The sequence below is a fragment of the Cricetulus griseus genome, chromosome 2, assembly GCF_003668045.3.
Source record: "Cricetulus griseus strain 17A/GY chromosome 2, alternate assembly CriGri-PICRH-1.0, whole genome shotgun sequence".
Lineage (NCBI taxonomy): Eukaryota > Metazoa > Chordata > Mammalia > Rodentia > Cricetidae > Cricetulus > Cricetulus griseus.
Genome location: NC_048595.1, coordinates 99285955 through 99303952, shown reverse-complemented (window position 1 = coordinate 99303952; position 17998 = coordinate 99285955). Strand labels below are relative to the sequence as shown.

At 41.4% G+C, this 17998-nt stretch overlaps 1 protein-coding gene across 3 annotated transcripts in view; it reads right to left on the bottom strand.

The window, feature by feature from the left end:
- Rnf38 (ring finger protein 38) overlaps positions 1–17998 on the bottom strand; it is a 70967-nt gene extending 52969 nt beyond the window's left edge. For all 3 annotated transcript variants that reach the window (XM_035439895.1, XM_035439897.1, XM_027403203.2), the window contains exon 1: positions 17932–17998. The gene's annotated coding sequence lies outside the window, so the exon portion shown is untranslated. The remainder of the gene's footprint in view (positions 1–17931) is intronic.

Here is a 17998-nt window from a genome sequence, read left to right as displayed (position 1 = left end):
AGTTCTAGGCCACCCTGGTCTCCAGAGCGAGTGCCAGGACAGGCTCCAAAGCTACACAGAGAAACCCTGTCTTGGAAAGGAAGGAAAAAAAAAAAAAAAAAAAAAGAGGTAGACAGATCTCCGTTAGTTCAAGGCCACACTCACTACCCAAAATTGATCCAGTCTTAAAAGAAGCTGCTCACACAAAGGTGATCTCAGCATCTAGGATTACACACCTTTAATCCCAGCACTAGGGAGGTGGAGACAGGAGTATATGGCTGGGTGGAGAAAGTAATATAAGGAGGAGGAGACAGAATCTGAGAGCCTTTTGCCTCTGAGGATTTGTGGAGACAGGATTGCCATTTCAGCTGGATAGAGGTAAGATTTACTGGCTTGGCTGCTTTGCTTCTCTGATCTCCAGCTCAAAGCTTGAACCCCAATATCAGTCTCTGGATCTTTCTTTTATTCATCATGCTACACTAGAAGAAGCAGATCTTCCTTAATTAGGCTTCCTAAGGAGAATACAGCACTGTTAACCCATTTAGCCATCCTATACTTCCTAGCCACATAAAGTAGGAGGTAATAAATATATTATTAAGAGCTTTTTAGGCCGGGCGTTGGTGGTGCAAGCCTTTAATCCCAGCACTTGGGAGGCAGAGGCAGGTGGATTTCTGTGAGTTCCAGGCCAGCCTGGTCTACAAGAGCTAGTTCCAGGACAGCCTCCAAAGCCACAGAGAAACCCTGCCTCAAAAGAAAAAAAAGAAAAAAAAGAAAAAAAAAAAGAGCCTTTTAGGCAATATATTTCATAGACTATATCTACTTGTCGGCACAATAATAGAGTGGTAATCCTCCTACAGCATCAGAATATTCTCTATACCTGGGATTTTATCATTTCTTTCTTATTCTTAATGGTTTTTGGCTTAAATATTGGGAATTGAGTAAGGAAAAAAACAATTAAATAGTTTTCTGCTCTAAATAACACAAATATTAACACAGAAGACTTCCTAAAAGGTAAGGCGTTTCCCTACCAACAAATATGCAAGGCTGCAGCAACCTTTGATGGATGTCCTTCCATCCACCTGGATGTCCGTCCAGCCACTGGCTAGAGGACCTTCACCTCAGTTCTGTCTGTCTACCTGGAGAAAGAGGCAGATCCCACAGGCTTAGTGCTCAGCCCCCAGCATAGAACCCTTCTTTACACGTTTTGTTGATGTCTGTTTGGCATTTGAGGGGTTGATTGTTTTGAGACAGGTGTGCACCACCACACTCGGCTCCCTTTAGATGCTAGCACAAGCCTCAATTTGTGACCTGTGCTTCTGAACAGCTAGCTATATATACACTAGGTTTCCCACACCTCCCAGGTTTGCTAAATTTACTTGATCAGATTATAGAACTCAGGGAAACACATGCTTAGCTGCCCTCCATAAAGGACACTACCAAGAATACGATGAAGAGATGGATGGCAGGCTGAGGCCGAGGGAAGGGACACAGAGTTTCATTGCCCTCTCTAGGTGCACCCTCTACAAGAACATTCTATATGGAAGCACTCCAACGCTGGCCACTGGATTCTCACAGGGATAGCACTGTAGAGGGATGACTGAGGCAAGGGCAATCATATCTGTTACTGGGTCTAGGCCTAGTTGTTCAGATTCTCTAGTGCTCCTTACTTTGTGCAGAAGCAGTACCATAGCCAGTGAGGTATGTCTAAAGAGGAACTATTACTAATTGAAAACTTACCCCAGATTCTTTAGTATTCCCTTCCTCGTGGATTTGGAGAGTGAAGGCTCTTGCCACTTGTATCATACAAAGTAGGTCAAAAAATTTCTTTATGGACAGCTCCAAGGCAGAAACAAAATTAGAATTTTCTAACATGCCTTGGGGAGTTAGTTATGAGCCACTAACCATGAACAAAAAGTATGTACCATAGTATCAAATATATTTTTGTTCATGATCCTATATTAACTACACATACCTCTTGACTCTCTTGTACAGATTAATAATGTATGATCTGAATTCTACTAAAAAATGTCACCTCTATTTGGGTCAGGTGACACCTTTAATTCTTGCATTTCAGAGACTGAGGTTTCCAGAAAGCTCAGGAATTGACCTATGTTACATGAGACTGCCCCCTCTCCCCCCAAAAAAAAAATCAATTCTACTGTGTGTTCACATCCACATTGTTTTCTTTGCTTATTTTTGTGAGCCATAGTCTCATGTCACACAGGCTGTTTTCTCAGTCCCCAGTCTTCCTGCCTGTGCCTCCCAAGCGCTGGGATCTTACATGTGTCACCATCTCTGACTCCTTGCTTACCTTTAATTTTCAGTTTTTGTGCCATTTTGTTATATGTCTGTTTCTTGTATAAAACATAGGGTTAAAAAGTTATTCTTTAACCAAGTTTGTTACTTCACAAGTAACTTTAACATTCACATTTTCTATAACCAATTAACTCTACTCCAGTATTTTGTTTACCTTTACCCATGTCCTACACACCTCTTAAACCCTTACTGCATGCTATAAGGCTTTCTATTCCTCTTCTGACTTAAAATTATACACTTTATTTCTACAATTTGTATCTAGCAGCTCTAAATTAAAAAATCTAAAATACTATTAAAATCAGAAACTTTGGGTGTGTGTGTGTGTGTGTGTGTGTGTGTGTGTGTGTGTGTGTGTGTGTGTGTGTGTGTTGTGTGTGTGTATGTATGTATGTATTTAAGAGTGTGTTTTGGTGTGTAAGTGGTTGTTGTGTGTGAGATTATGTGAATGTGTGTGATTGGGTGTGGTATGTGTGAGTGACTGGTTGTGTGTGAGTGATTAGGATATGTGCTATAAGTGACTGCCCCCCAACACACACACACACACACACACACACACACACACACACACACACACACACACCTGTGCATTCATGCCAAGGTACACATGTAGAGCCTGGGAACAATTCAGGATTCAGTTTTTATATTCCATATTGTTTTGAAGTAGGGTCTCTCTTTTCTGCCACTTTATTTCCAGTGGGTTTGGACAATTCTCCCATGAAAATGTTGGGGTTCTCCTGTGGAGGGAATTATAGACATGCACTACCACACCAGTCATTTTAAATGGGTCTGGGAACAAACTCAGGTTTTCATTGTCCATCTCTCCATGCCCAACCACAAACTTTTTGATGTACTACAAAAGGGTCTGACAGCGAGATGGCTTACTGGGAAAAGATATCTGGCACACAAATGTGCCCTGGTATGCACACACACACTCTAAATAAAATAAAATGTAAACAAAGTTTACAGTGTTTCTAATTTTGGATTAACAAGTAGGAAATCTATGAAATATTCTAAAATCTGAAACATTTCCAGTCCTAATGACTTCAGATAAGGGATATACCCTACTCCTAACTGCTTTTCTAAACAGATAAACACTGTTCAAATTTTTCAAAATTTATTTATTTTAAGCTAATGGAACTTTCTCTATTAATGAATAATCAAGGGACATCAAGATAAATGACCAACACACATGTCCCTAAGAAGCAGTCCCTAAAACAACTTTCTTTGTGTTGAAATTGGTACTTCAGTCTACTGGTGGCCTCATGGTCAGATACCATCAGTTCCTTTCATTTAGAACTACTACACGTAGAGTGAACTTCAGATGCCATCTAACCCAAATAGGTTTTCTCAGTATCAACCTATTTTGATCATGAGTACCCTAAAAGTCACATTAAGAATATTTCTGAGGCTGTGTTAATTAGCAACAAAAATGCTATCTGCAAAATGATATAGAAAGTGGAGGAAGCCTTTAGTGAATGTGTAAGGAGGGGATGGAGTTCTGAGTGAACATAGATGAAACTGAGTAAATGTTGTTATTGACATGAACACAGCCATGTCAAGGACTCCAAAGCCTCAGAATCATGAGACTGATAGACAAAGCCTTCCCCAGGTGACCTCCAAGGGATGGCAAAGCCTTCCTCTGTCCCAAGTGCATGGACTTAGGAGATGGACCAGCATATCTAAAAAACTATCAGCTGTGGCTTCCTCCATCTACAAGACTGCAACCTGAGACAGCTTCCCTACAGTAACCTCCTAATGAGACCAGCTAACTCCTCCCTTAATAAAAGCATTAATGTGCCTGGTTGTTGCATAGTTGGTGCCTTTCACAGCCCACCAGCTCCATCTGTGTCTGTCCTTTCTTCGTCCCCTGGTCACCCCAATCAGGTTTCTAAGTCTAAGCTGTGTGAGTGGTATTCAGACTGGGACCCTGGAGTACATGGCGTTTGCACTGGTCAGACCAGGGGATGGATGCTCCTAGGGAAGAAGACAAATGGATATAAAAGTAAAGGAAAGTGGGGCACAATTCTAAGCTTTGGGCATAAAACATGGGAGACTTTTGAAGATCTTCAATGAAGAATGAGAGCATGGCAGCTCATCAGTTTTTAGACTGTGTTCTGGAAACATGCCCTTTGTTCCCACAAGAAGGGTCAGTAAGCTTGGATACTGATGATTAAAAGGGAAATACTAAACCCCACATGTAACAAATCTACTATTGCTGTCCCAGATCAAGAGCCCTTACTACTCCGTCCCTCCTTCTCCCACACCCCCACCTACCCACCTGTGACTTCTGCCAAACCATGGAACAGCTGGCATTGGAAGTCACACTTGGTTACACAGATCCTGTTTTTCTAGAATGTTAGACAAGTAACAGCTTTTTTAAAAAACAGAAATGGCATAACCTGAAAAGAAACACAAACTCAAACACAGTAAAGAACCTAAATACACAACAAAGTGAAAAGTGAAGCTCCATGGGACACAGGGCTTCACTGCTGTCCCCAACCAAACAGTGATTTCATTTAACCTGTTTTTTTTTGTTTGTTTGTTTGTTTTTTTTAAGGTGGGGAGGTACAAGAGGAGAGAAGAAGGAAATAAAGTACTGATAAATGAGATGGAATACATAAAACAGCTTATTTAATGAGTTCACACATTATAGTGTTTTGAATAAACTTAAAAAGTTATATTTAAATATTATACACTTTTCAGAACAAGGTGTTCTCAAAAGAAAAAAAAATGGCTAATAAATATCTCAAAATTTTTTCACCATCCCCAGAAATTACAAAAACGCAAATGAAAACAACTTTGCGATTTCATCTTACCAGAGTCTAAATATCAAAGATCAACAAAATAACTGACAACAAATCTTAAAGGGAGTATGGGAAAAAGAGAACCCTCACTCACATACATTGGTCCAGCCTCTCTGGAAATCAGTGTGGAGAATTCTCTTGAAACTAAAAATAAACCTGCCACATGACTATACCACTCTGTGACATATCCCCAAAGGACTTGCCATTCTACTCCAGATGCTCAGCCATGTTCACTGCTGACCTGTTCACAGTGGCTAGGAAATGGAACAATTCAAAGTCCTCCAGCTGACAAATAGCTAATAAAAATGTGGTACATATACACTACAGGATGCTACTCAGCTGTAAAGAAAAGTGAAATCATCAACTTTGCAGGTAAATGAATGGAATTAGAAAAGATGGCGCATGCCTTTAATCCCAGCACTAGGGAGGTAGAAGCAGGTGGATCTTTGAGTTCAAGGCCAGCTGGTTGACAGAGCAAGTTCCAGAACAGCTAGACCCAGAAAGACAAACATTGAATGTTCTTTCATCTGAGACTATCCAGCTCCAAAACTTCACACGTGAGTGCATATTCTAGAGTAACTGCAGAAACCAGGAAAGCAAAAGGGGACCATTGCCTGGGGAGGTGGAGAGGGAAGCAACAGAGAGGGGAATAACAGGGTATTAATGATCTGATCAGGAAATGGGAGAGATGGGGGAGGGAAGGGAGAGGGAGATAAATACAAAAGAAGGAAAAATACATAACGATGTCTGAAACAGTCATAAAGAATCATACTATAACAATCTGCCTTTAAAAAAAAAACTAATACAGGCAAGTCTGTGTATAAATATACATACATAGTTTAAATGAAATTTTCTCATCTAGGCTGACAGTGTTCTCTCTAAGACCCAAAGACCATTTAACAAATCCCCCAACTGCAGGCATGAGAAGCCCTCTTTTGAGTTTTGGTTCAAGAGACTCTCCGAACATTACAGACTATTGCGATTGCCCTAGGCTGCCTTCCAGAGGTAGAAGGCAAGTCCCTATTTCTAAAGATAACCATGCCATTCAGATGCAGGCTCTGAGGCCCCTGAGAGGAACTGACCTAAACACCTCCCGTGGGAGGACTAGCTTTCATGGTACCAGAAGGCACCATGCAAGCTTCCAAAGGAGGGAAACAATCGAGGGTCCTACCCAGCTATGATGCCTAAGAACCACAACAACCAACCTGGCAAAATAAACCTAAGGCACAGTAATGGCATGTATATTCTGGAAGTACCAACAACTCTCTAATTGGACTTAAGACTCCTCAACAAGAGGGACATCACACCTGGCCCTAGAGAGCTAGACAACTACCCAGGGCAAGTGAAGTCATGGATCTTGGAGGAAAACCTACAGCTGCCACTTTACTAACCCAGCATAATCACTAACTACACTCTAAACATTTGTCCTTATACCCACAGGTAAGTGTAGTCCTCAACTCTCATCAAGGAAACTTCTCTTTGCAACAGATCATTACAGAAAACCACAACCAATCAAAATGCAGAGCTGTGAAGCCCAGTCTCCAAACCAATTCCTATACTTGAGACACAAAGATCACTGTGAAAGAATGGGCAGAAAGACTTTAAGATCCAGAGGGTAAGAACGCTTGCCCTGAGTGTGCCTTTTAATAATGCCAGAAGCTATACAAGGACAACAGACATAACAGAGAGAGGAAAGTGCACAAGGCCTCAATCCTAGACCAAAAACTGTAGGCAACTAAGGAATGTTGAGCGCAGAGAAGCACATATGATGGGGGATATCCTTCAGTATATATGTTTCTCTTATTGGCTGATGAATAAAACACTGTTTGGCCAATAGAGGCAGAAAGATAGGCAGGGCTAGGAGACAAGGAGAATTCTGGAAAAGGTAGACAGAGAGGCCCAGCAAAGAGACGCTGTGTAGTCGCAAAAGTAGTAACAGGTCCGGGCATTCTCCGGTATGCCAAGATCACATGGAAATACACAGAGTAACAGAAATGGGTTAATAATTAAAACAGAGCTAGCCAATAAGAATCCCTAGCTATTGGCCAACAATTTCATAATTAATACAAGTCTCTGTGTGTTTATTTGGGGCTGGGAAGGGTGGTGGGACCTGGCAGGAAAAAGAAAACTCCAGCAACACACAAATTGGTTATCCCATACCAAATGGTAAATTCCCCAAACATACACAAGTAACATTACACAGACTGAGAAGGGTGTATTTATGTATTTAGGACTATGTATCTGTATGCATATGTATCTGTGTGTGTGACAATAATTAGTGAAAAAAAAGAGGCCATGAGTATGTGTTCATGTAACTATTAATGGAAAAGGAGGCATGTGTGTGTGTGTGTGTGTGTGAGAGAGAGAGAGAGAGAGAGAGAGAGAGAGAGAGAGAGGAGAGAGAGAGAGAATATAACAACACTTAATAAAAAAAAAAAGATGCCATGAATTTGAAAGACAGCAAGGAGAGTTTGAAGGGAGAAAAAAGGAAGTGGGAAATGATGTAATTATATCATAATCTCCCAAAATAAGTGATTTTTTTAAAAAAAAGGAAATGAAATGGCATGGTCAGATCCACAGAAACTAAAACAGAGAGTCAAGAATAGTATTTGGCAGCTTTTAAAATGCACAAAGCCTATTAATATATACTTACTTTGCTTTCTATTTTCAAACTTCTTTAAAAGAAATAACACCATTTAAAAATTTTAAAGTGTTCATTAAGTTGTTTAAGCACCATATTAAAAACAATTACATTTATTAAACACCATTCATGAACAAGACAAGACATTATCATGCAATTACACACAAGGTGCCTGAGTTCCAGTCTCAGCATAAGATCTACCAGTCAATGACAATAGGCAAATCATCATACTAGCCTAATAGTTTCTTCCCTATCTTGAAATATGGATAGTAACAGTGCCCACATCTCCTAAGGAGGTAGATAGAAGACTCAGTGCTTAGAGAAGTTCATGGAAGGTAGAAAAGACCTAAATAGCATAACTGTATGAAGGGTTCCTGTTGAAATGGAGAAGTGTGCCAGACACACTGTGGCCTATAGAAGATGGATGCCCCAACATTACAGAGGAACTTGGGTGACTATCCAGGGAATGAGATGTGTCTGTCAATTCTAGAGTATATATATTATCCTTCTGTGGACTTTGATAGAGTTGAAGACAGATAGTTATGGTTATAGTTTTCTTCAGTTATTATAAAAGATAAGTTATCCTTTTTATTTAGACAGAATAGAAGAGATGATAGGGGAAGTACTTCTGTGTATGTTTATCTTATTGATTGTTGAATAAAGTTCTGTTTGGCCAATGAGGCAGCAAGTTAGACAGGACTAGGAGTCAAAGAAGATTCTCGAGGCAGGTGTACCAAGGAGACTCATATTTAAGCAAGGAAAAACAGGAAGTGTCCTTTTTTCCCCTCTGCTCTTCCTCCAGAGGCATGATGTGATCCACCGGCAAGGGGCAATACCAATGGAAGGCATCTGATAAGTCTTATAATATATATAGATTTATAATTAAGACTGAGCTAACAGATGAGAGATCCTAGTCATTGGCCAAGCAGCATTTGTACCTAATATGTCTCTGTATTATTTTGTCCATCCACATGGTGGGCAGAACTCAGGTGGCTTGGCGGAGACTGCCTAAGTGGCAGTAGGGCTCAGGTGGCTTTGGCGGAAAGATTTATTGTAACAACTGTACATTACACATCATTTACCAACATGAACCGTGGCTATTTTTCCTGTTTAATTAATGAAGAAAGTCTGACTTAAAGAATTTGCCTACAGTATACTGCTTAGCAGGTGAAAGTGGGAATTTTAACTTGGGTCTTAGACACCAACCAACATACTTTCCTCATGTTGCTTTCTAAGTTCACTTCACAGACAGTGGGGGTGTGAGGAAGCTATGTTTTTTTACTGAGCCTTAAACATGCTCTGTCATCTTTAAGAACTAATCACGGATATCCAAACCATGGCCTAGGCCAGCTTCAATGAATGTAGTCTAACACAAAATTAAACTTACTTAAAACATTAACTTTTATTGCACATCAATTAGCAACAATGTTTTAACCCACCATTGCAAACTATTAGCACTTAACCTCATAGAACATAAGTGTTCCATTTTGATGACTAAAGGTGCTACCACACCTCAGCCCTAACTCCATGAGTCACTCACTCAACTATATGATCGGCCCTCCACTTTGTCCCGCTTTGACAGTTGAATGTGGAAGGCCCAAACTTTGTTATTTTCTTGCCAATTAATTTTATTGTAAAAGTAAATGTATGGGGCTAAGAGAGAACTCAATGGTTAAGAGCACTGGTTGTTCTTTTAGAGGACCTGGGTTAGATTCCAGCACCCACATGGTGGCTCACAACAGTCTGCAATTCTAGTCCCAGAGGATCTGATGCCATCTTCTGGCCTCTGTGGGTATCAGGCTCACATGTAGTACACAGGCATACATGCAGGCAAAGCACTCATACACATAAAATAAAAATAAATAAATCTAGATAAAAAGTGATAACATCATGCAGACTGTCATCAAGACTGAAGTTCCTAGGGGCTATCACTGATGTGGCCTGGTCTGTTCCTGATCAAGAACCGCTAGAGCTGTTACACAGACAAATCCTGTCTTGAAAAACCAAACCAGCCAGGCAGTGGCGGTGCACGCCTTTAACCCCAGCACTCTCAAGGCAGAGGCCAGCAGATCTTTATGAGTTCGAGACCAGCCTGGTCTTCAAAAGCTAGTTCCAGGACAGCCTCCAAAGCCACAAAAAAACCCTGCCTCAAAAAACACCCCCCAAAAAAGAAAGAAAAAAGAGAAACCAAACCAAACCAGAGAGTTTAAAAACAGTTTTCCATATTTCCAGGAAAATAATCAAATTCTGGCATATCTGTTACTTGCTAGTTTCCAAGTGAAATGCAGAGCTGTAACTTGACACTCAACTTGGCTATGCTTTCCCAAGCCCACCCTTTGCTGCAGCAGCAGCTATCCCTCACAGCACATCTTATGGATGGCAATGATCTCTGGCAGCACCTTAGGTTTGTGAGCAACTGTTTTCCAGGATTAAAGCAAAGCATCTGAGGAGCACCGTGGGAATGCATAAACTACTTCCATGGAACACTGATGGTGTAGTCCTAAAATAGTGTCAAACATGCTATTACTTTTATTTTGTTCTCCTTTTTCATATTTATAATAAAGATATACTTAAAAATCAGTGAAATTTTGCTACTTGGTTATGCTCATGTCCTTAATAGTGATCATAACTACGACCTGCTTGGCAATTTTAAAGGACTCTTCCATAGGGTGTCACATTACCATGGGAAGACCTCTTTGCTTCTAGGTGTACCCAATGTCAAGAAAGTCATTTACAGTGTTTACGTATATCGTGGGTGGCCTGAGACAATTCTTGGTCCAACGTGGCTCAAAGAAGCTAACAGGTTATGTATCTTTAAACTAAGCAAATCATTTTTAATGCTAGTGGCCTTTAATCCCAGCACTCAGGAGGCAGAGGCAGGTGATCTCTGAATTTGAGGCCAGCCTGGTCTACAGAGTAAGTTCCAGGACAGACAAGGCTACACAGAGATACCATGTCTCCAAAAAAACCCAGAAGAATTTAAAGCTATACATTCTGTTCACAAATTAGTCTGCAAAATGAAAAGTATTTCCTAGAAATATTTCCTGAAATCTGTTTTTAAACTCTTTGTTTCTTTGGTTTGGTTTCTCTTTTTTTCCTTCTTTTTTTTGGGGGGTGCATTTCGATGCAGGGTTTTTCTGTGGCTTTGGAGACTGTCCTGGAACTAGCTCTTGAAGACCAGGCTGGTCTCGAACTCATAAAGATCTGCTGGCCTCTGCCTTGAGAGTGCTGGGGTTAAAGGCATGTGCCACCATTGCCTGGCTGGTTTGGTTTTTCAAGACAGGATTTGTCTGTGTAACAGCTCTAGCGGTTCTTGATCTGGAACAGACCAGGCCACATCAGTGATGGCCCATAGGAATATAAACCAGGTATCGTGGCATACATCTATGTCAGCACTCAGGAGGCTGAAGCAGAAGAACTGCCATGAGTTCAAGATGAACCAGAGCTACAAAGTGATAATCAGGCCACCAGGTTTACATAGTAAGATCCTGCACAGAAAATAAAATAAAACAGATAAAAAGACATGTGAACTGAGTGTAGTGATACACAACTTTGATCCCAGCACTTGGAAGACAGAGACATATGGATCTCTGAGTTTGAGGTCAGCTTTGTCTATATAATGAGCACTAGGCTACCTAGGGCTACATAGTATGACCCTGTCTCAAAAATAAATAAATAGAAAAATAAAAAGATACATGTAACATGTATGTGTGTGTGTGATGTGTGTATATGCATATATATGTATATATTTGTGTGAATATATATTATGTATTTCAAAATCCTGATAATATAAAGTTCCAATTGGAATTATTTCTGGAGAAACTGAAGGGGTTCCTACATCTCTTTTAACAAAATTGGAAGTTTTTTGTTTTTTGTTTTTTTTAAAAAAAAAAAAAAGGAACTATGACCCTGAGTCTGGAAACACCTCACTCTTCTTTCCTGCTCCACCAACCTGTCCCATACCAAGAGCCCTCATCCAGTGGCTGATGGAAGCAGAGACAGACATCCACAGATATACTCTGAACTGAACTCTGGAACTTAGTTGAAGAGAGGGAGGAATGAAGATCGAAGGGGTTGGTACCAGGTTGGAGAAATCCATAGAAACATCTGGCCTGAACAAGGGGGAACACATCAACCCCAGACTGCTGTCTGGGAGGCCAGTACAGGACTGATCCAGACCTCTGAACATGAATGTCAATGAGGAGGCCTCTGCACTCTAGGGGGCCCCGGGTAGTGGATTAGTGTTTTTCCCTGGTGTAAGAAGGGACTTTGAGAGCCCATCCCATGTGAAGGGATGCACTCTTCCCCTGGACACATTGGGAAGGGCCTAGGCCCAGCCCAGGATGATGTGGTGGACTTTGCGGAGCCCTGGTTGAGGGCCCTACCCTGCCTGGGGAGTGGAGGGTGGATGGGGTGGGGGGTAGGTCTGGGGTGAGGAAGGAGGGATGGGGTAAGAGGAGGGAGAGGGAGAAGGGATCGACATGTGAAACAAGCTTGTTCCTAATTTGAACTAATAAAAATAATTTAAAAAAAAAAGAAAGAAAAAGAAAAAAAAAGGAAGTATGTAGCCACAGAAGAAATGCCACCCCCCTCACTGAAGGCAGTCTGTAGGGATGCTTCTTCCCAGGACAATGTATCAGGTTTACTGTAAGAGATTTGTTCAGAAGTCACCATTCACACACAAGCATCTCTCTGTGTCTCTGTCTCTGTCACTCGAGATTCCTTGTGACATAGCAATGCTATGTAAAGTGCATAATTGAGGCTACAAGTTAATTCACCTCATTTGAAAAGAGGTTTGTTTGTTTGTTTGTTTGTTTGTTTTGTTGGTTTTGGCTTTTTGAGACAGGGTTTGTCTGTAACGGCCCTGACTGTCCTAGAACTCTCCTTGTAGGCTAGCCTCGAACTCAGAGAGACCCACCTGCCTCTGCCTCCTGAGTGCTGGGATTAAAGAAGTCCACCACCACCACCCAGATTTTTTTTAAATAAATTCATTTATTCAGTGTGTGTGTGTGTGTGTGTGTGTGTGTGTGTGTGTGTGTGTGTGAAGTCAGAGGACAACTTGCAGCAATCAGTCCTCTTTCTACCTGATAGGTCCTAGAGGTCAAACCCATCAGGCTAACTCAATACCTCTCAATGTTTTGATATTGTTTCATCCTTAAGTCAGACTTACTCCCTATGTCAGTTATGTTCTCACTGCAAATATCTCCTTATTCCCAAATGACACTTGTTTAGGTAGGTTAACTCCAATATCAGGAAGATACAACAACAGTAACAGTTTTGTATTATACTTTCTATTGTTAAAATAATGCTCTATGACTGTCACATCTGGAAGGATGCAACACAGCAATGTATGACATGAGGTTTGTTACAAAGCAGCATAGACTTCAGAGGTTGTCATGGAAAGGGAGCCTGGAGTAACAACCTGTGGAAGTGGAGAAAGTCCTGAGTGCATGAGGTCCTAATGTGTGTTGTAGATGTATGTGGGCACCGCCATGCCAAAGACCCTAGCCTCATACCCAGAGGAAAATGCTTTGCCTCCCCTTTTTGTCTGTGCATGGATATTGACAGTGTGCACAGAAAATAGGTACCATAGCTCCCCCCATTATTTATGGCATGAAGTCCAACTGCTCCCCTACAGAGACCATGCCTACCAAGATTAGCTCAACTGGCTCCTTGGTCTAACTGTATACTCCAACCCCATTTCCTTGCTCAGCTGTATGTAATAACTTCTCCATTCAACTCTACATAACAAACACCGTGCTTCTGGGGTACTGAAGTTTCTTCATCCAAGAGCTCAACCATCTGATCCCAGCTTCTGTTTGTGTGTCCATCTGTTCCTCATTCCTTGGAAATCCAGTCAGGTTTGTCCCTCGACCCACACTAGACAAAGCAAACGCTAAAGGACTAGGCAGGAAATAACTGAAGACTGCCTACCAATTGACTCCATTTCACTGGAACTCTACAGGGCCTCCACCACTTGCAGACAGTGCCTATGCACATCGCAAATAACTTGGCAAAACTAAAGGAAGAAAGGGGTTTTTGGTTTGTTTTTGTTTTTCACATAGTAGAATGCAGACATCAACTAGGCAATGTGGATCTGAATTCCAGTAGTCTACTTAATGTGATGTTGCACAAATTGTTAATCTGTGTCTTATATTCAACTACAAAATAGAAATAAGGCCATCCCTACTTAAAAGAATACTATGACTATCCTATTTTTAGAAGACAATTAATCCTTCTCCAGTTTCCCTATGACTCTTTTCTGCTTTATTCTGTATATTATAAACAAATAACCATTTAATAATATATTTCTTATCTAACCTCTCTCCTTGCAGAAAGCATACTTCTAGATGTTCTGTTTTGTTCAATCTACTATCTCTAATATTTGGAACAATGCTTAAGGGAAGATTCAAATAAATTTCAGAAGTGTTTGCCACCTGTAATGCAGAGCATCGCAGAAAAGGTAGTGGAGGTGGGGAATGGGGTAGAAGTGGGCAGACAAAAACAGAGGGGGACACAGTGAGTTCAGTAGGGCAATTTCACTTCTGATCCTGGAAAACCAATATCCATTTGTTATAAAATCTAATGCAAATAGAGAAATCTGATTTTTAAGTGTTAGCACCCCTTCTATGCCTAATAAACTATTTAAAATCTGAAAAAGAATTGGAAATGTGGCTTATATTTGTTATTTGGGAAACAGGTAGGAGAATTATAAATTCTAGGTCGGCCTGGGGACTGGATAGCTGTTTTCTTTGAAGCATTCCATCCTACAGGAAGCTCCTTAAGCAGGAAGGAAAACAACTCAAGAGCTTCTGGAAGTCCCTGAAGCCCACCAGATTCACTAGGCCCCTCCCTGCCAGAGTAAGCAATAAAAACTGAGCCTCCCAGTCATATGGAAAGAAGCTGAGCTGCAAAGAAGACCCTGGGCTGCCTAGAAGAGGTTCAGACCAACCAAGAGGCCTGGGAAGGAAACGACATCTTCTTGAGCTGCTTGCAGGCTGTGAGTGTATGCCAGGTTCCCAACTTCATGAGCTATCACCCAAGCTGAGGTGCGCCTTGGTGAGGCTGATGTCTTTGAGTCATTTCTGCTCCTGTAAATAACCCCACAACCATGTTCCTGTAGGTAACCACAATAAAACTCATGGTTCACCAAGTTGGATTTTGGTGGTATCCATACTTTGGTCTGTTGTGAACTCCCTAACGGAGCTAAACAGATGTGTGTTGCATCTCCCCAAGAAGAGTTTTGTCACACAACACTGGGTAACTGAATCTTTGTCTCAAACGTGTAAGGTAGGAGGAGACCAGAGGAGATGAGATGAGCAGAGACCTCCCCCCAGTAAATTGAAAGAATTAATACCAAAAGCTGCCATCTGCATCATCCACCTCTTTATGGATATCATCCCACTTACCAAAATCAACCTGTTTTTAATTGAGACAGAGTCCCAACTATGTAGTTCTGGCTGGCCTGGAACTCAGAGATCCATCTGCCTGCTTCTACCTCAAGTGCTGGGATTAAAGGTTATGCCATCACATTTAGCCCTACCTTTCCTTTATCTAATTCTTACTGTATCTTATTGTAACATAATATATAATTGGCATTTACTTTTTATTGTCTGTTTTCCCCAGTTACATGAAAATCATGAAAAAAAAATACAGCAATTTTTAATCCATCTTGTATCCTGATGTATTGTTCCCTAATGCTTAGAAACATAGCTATCCATCAAATACTATTTTCTGGCTCCAATCAACAAAATAAACTATCAGTGCACGGACAAGAGAGCCCTCTCATTCAATCCTGAGAAACACAATGTACACATGGGGGGGGGGGACGCAGCAATCTTGAACTGTGGTATGCTGGCCAAACATTATCCTTTAAAATTCTCTCCTCCTCACCAGGTGGTGGTAGCACATGCCTTTAATCCCAGCACTTGGGAGGCAGAGGCAGGTGGATCTCTGTGAGTTCAAGGCCAGCCTGGTCTACAAAGTGAGTTCCAGGACAGCCAGGGCTACACAGAGAAACCCCGTCTCAAAGAAAAAGAAAATCTCTCCTCCTCTCCCTACCTCCATCCATGTATTGGAGGGGTGATACTAATTATAAAAAACACAAAATTAGTCATATAGACTGAAAATGAGAACCATTTTGAGGGAGATGGAAAGTACTTAAGAGCCAGAATCTCATCCCTGGACTCTAGACCAAGAAGCTCACTTTGGTTTCTATACTGTCAATGAAGAGGCAAAAGCCAGAAACTTTACACTGTTTGTTACTCACTGACAAAGTGACTTCATTTTTTTCTGCTTTTGTAGCTCTAATTTTCAAATGCTCATCACTGAACTCTGGTGTATATATTTTAGGAAGTCTCTTTCAGTGACCTCCCTGTGGCTCTGGGTAACTGTAACAGGAAGAGAGATTCTGGAAGGCTGTGGGAGCTGGCAGAAGCAGTGAGATTACCAACAGTAAAACATTTGGAAAATCTCCATGATTAACTGACTTCTCTCCAACAGCGGAGGAGGTTCTCGATCAATGTAAGGAAGAGCATTTGGGTTGGTCTGTCCTGGCAGCTGACAAGGGAATGAATGACACACCCATGCACGGAAATGGGAAAAACCTTTGGAAACTGGTGGTGAAAAACTAAATTTAAACTCATCCAGTTCAGCAGCAGACATTCCAAATACATCCAAACCACAGAAATCTGCTGGAAGCGGCATGAGAGAGGCCCTCAAGGCAAGTTTCTCTGGTCTTTTTTTCCCCTTTTATTTTTGATATTATAAAGGTCTTGCATAGCCCAGGTGGCTTGGAACTTACTATGAAGCAGAGATGCCTTTGAATCCTCCTGCCTCTACCTACTAAATGCCAGGATTACAGCTATGCACCACTAAGCCCACCTAAAAGCAGGTTTTATTATCGATAAAAAAGAACACAAGCAAAAAAGAAAACAATGGCCAGGCATGATGGCTCATATCTTTAATCCCAGAACTTGGGAAGTATGAGTTCAAGGCCACCCCAGGTCTTACATAGCAAGTCTCGGGCCAGTCCCAAGATCACATAGTGAGACCTAAAACAAAAACCAACCCACAACACCCACCATTAATTTGGATATGATTTTAAAATGAAACAACTCGATCCAAAGTAGTAAATGCCTTTGTGTGAGTTCGTGTATACACACGCTCGCGCACTCGAGCACACACAGACACACAGACACACACAGACACACACAGACACACAGACACACACACACACACACACACACACACACACACACACACACACACACACACACACACACACACACACACGAACAATCCTGAAGAATCAGGTTACATTCTCAATAACCAAGACAAGATTTAGTTTAGGCTTTGGGAACAAAGTAAATCAAAGTAAGGGTAAAGTATAAAAAGAAAACAGGTGCAGAGGGCACATCTGTGGTCCATGAGGAGGACTACTATGGCATTAGACCCTATATCAAAGAAACAAACTAAAAAGTTGAGGAAATGTCTCCTTGGCTAAGGTACTTGCTGTGCCTAAAAGTGAGGCCCAGAGTTTGAATCTGCAAACCCACAGAAAGCTGGGACACAAGACATGTATCTCCAATCTAAGTTTTCCTTTAACAAGATGGGAAGCTGAGAGGTCTATGGGGTATACACAGTGGTGAACAAGAAATCTTCCTTCAAATAAAGTAGATGATGAGGAGCAACACCTCAGGTTTCCCCTCTCTCTCTCTCTCTCTCTCTCTCTCTCTCTCTCTCTCTCTCTCTCTCTCACACACACACACACACCATCACATCATCACATTTTAAAAAAATAAGAAAGGTGATAACTGTATAATCAACTATATACAAAGTGAAACAATTTGGAATGTCTGTGGTATTTCCAGTTAGAAACACATGAACTGCTAAGAGAGCACTTGTTTTATGTCTGGCCTGTGCAGATAAAGAGGAAGGACAGAGACACAACAAGAGACCTGGAGAGCTAGGTAGGAGCCAGGTCATCTCTTCTGAAGGTTGAGCTGCAGGTGTTCTGGAGCACTCCAATAATCTGATACACAAACCATTAAGACCGTCTGTACTCTGTGTCTCAACATTACACCTCAAGTTGCCCCAGGAGCTCTAGGTCCAGAGTTACGCAGGTGAATCCAGCAGTACAATAAGGGTGGCATGCATTTTCACGGTGGCAGACATTAACAAGGACCTCACCTTGTCACTGTCATCATGACAAATGTGGTCGTGATGGATGGACTGGCACTGAAAAGAAGCACCAACA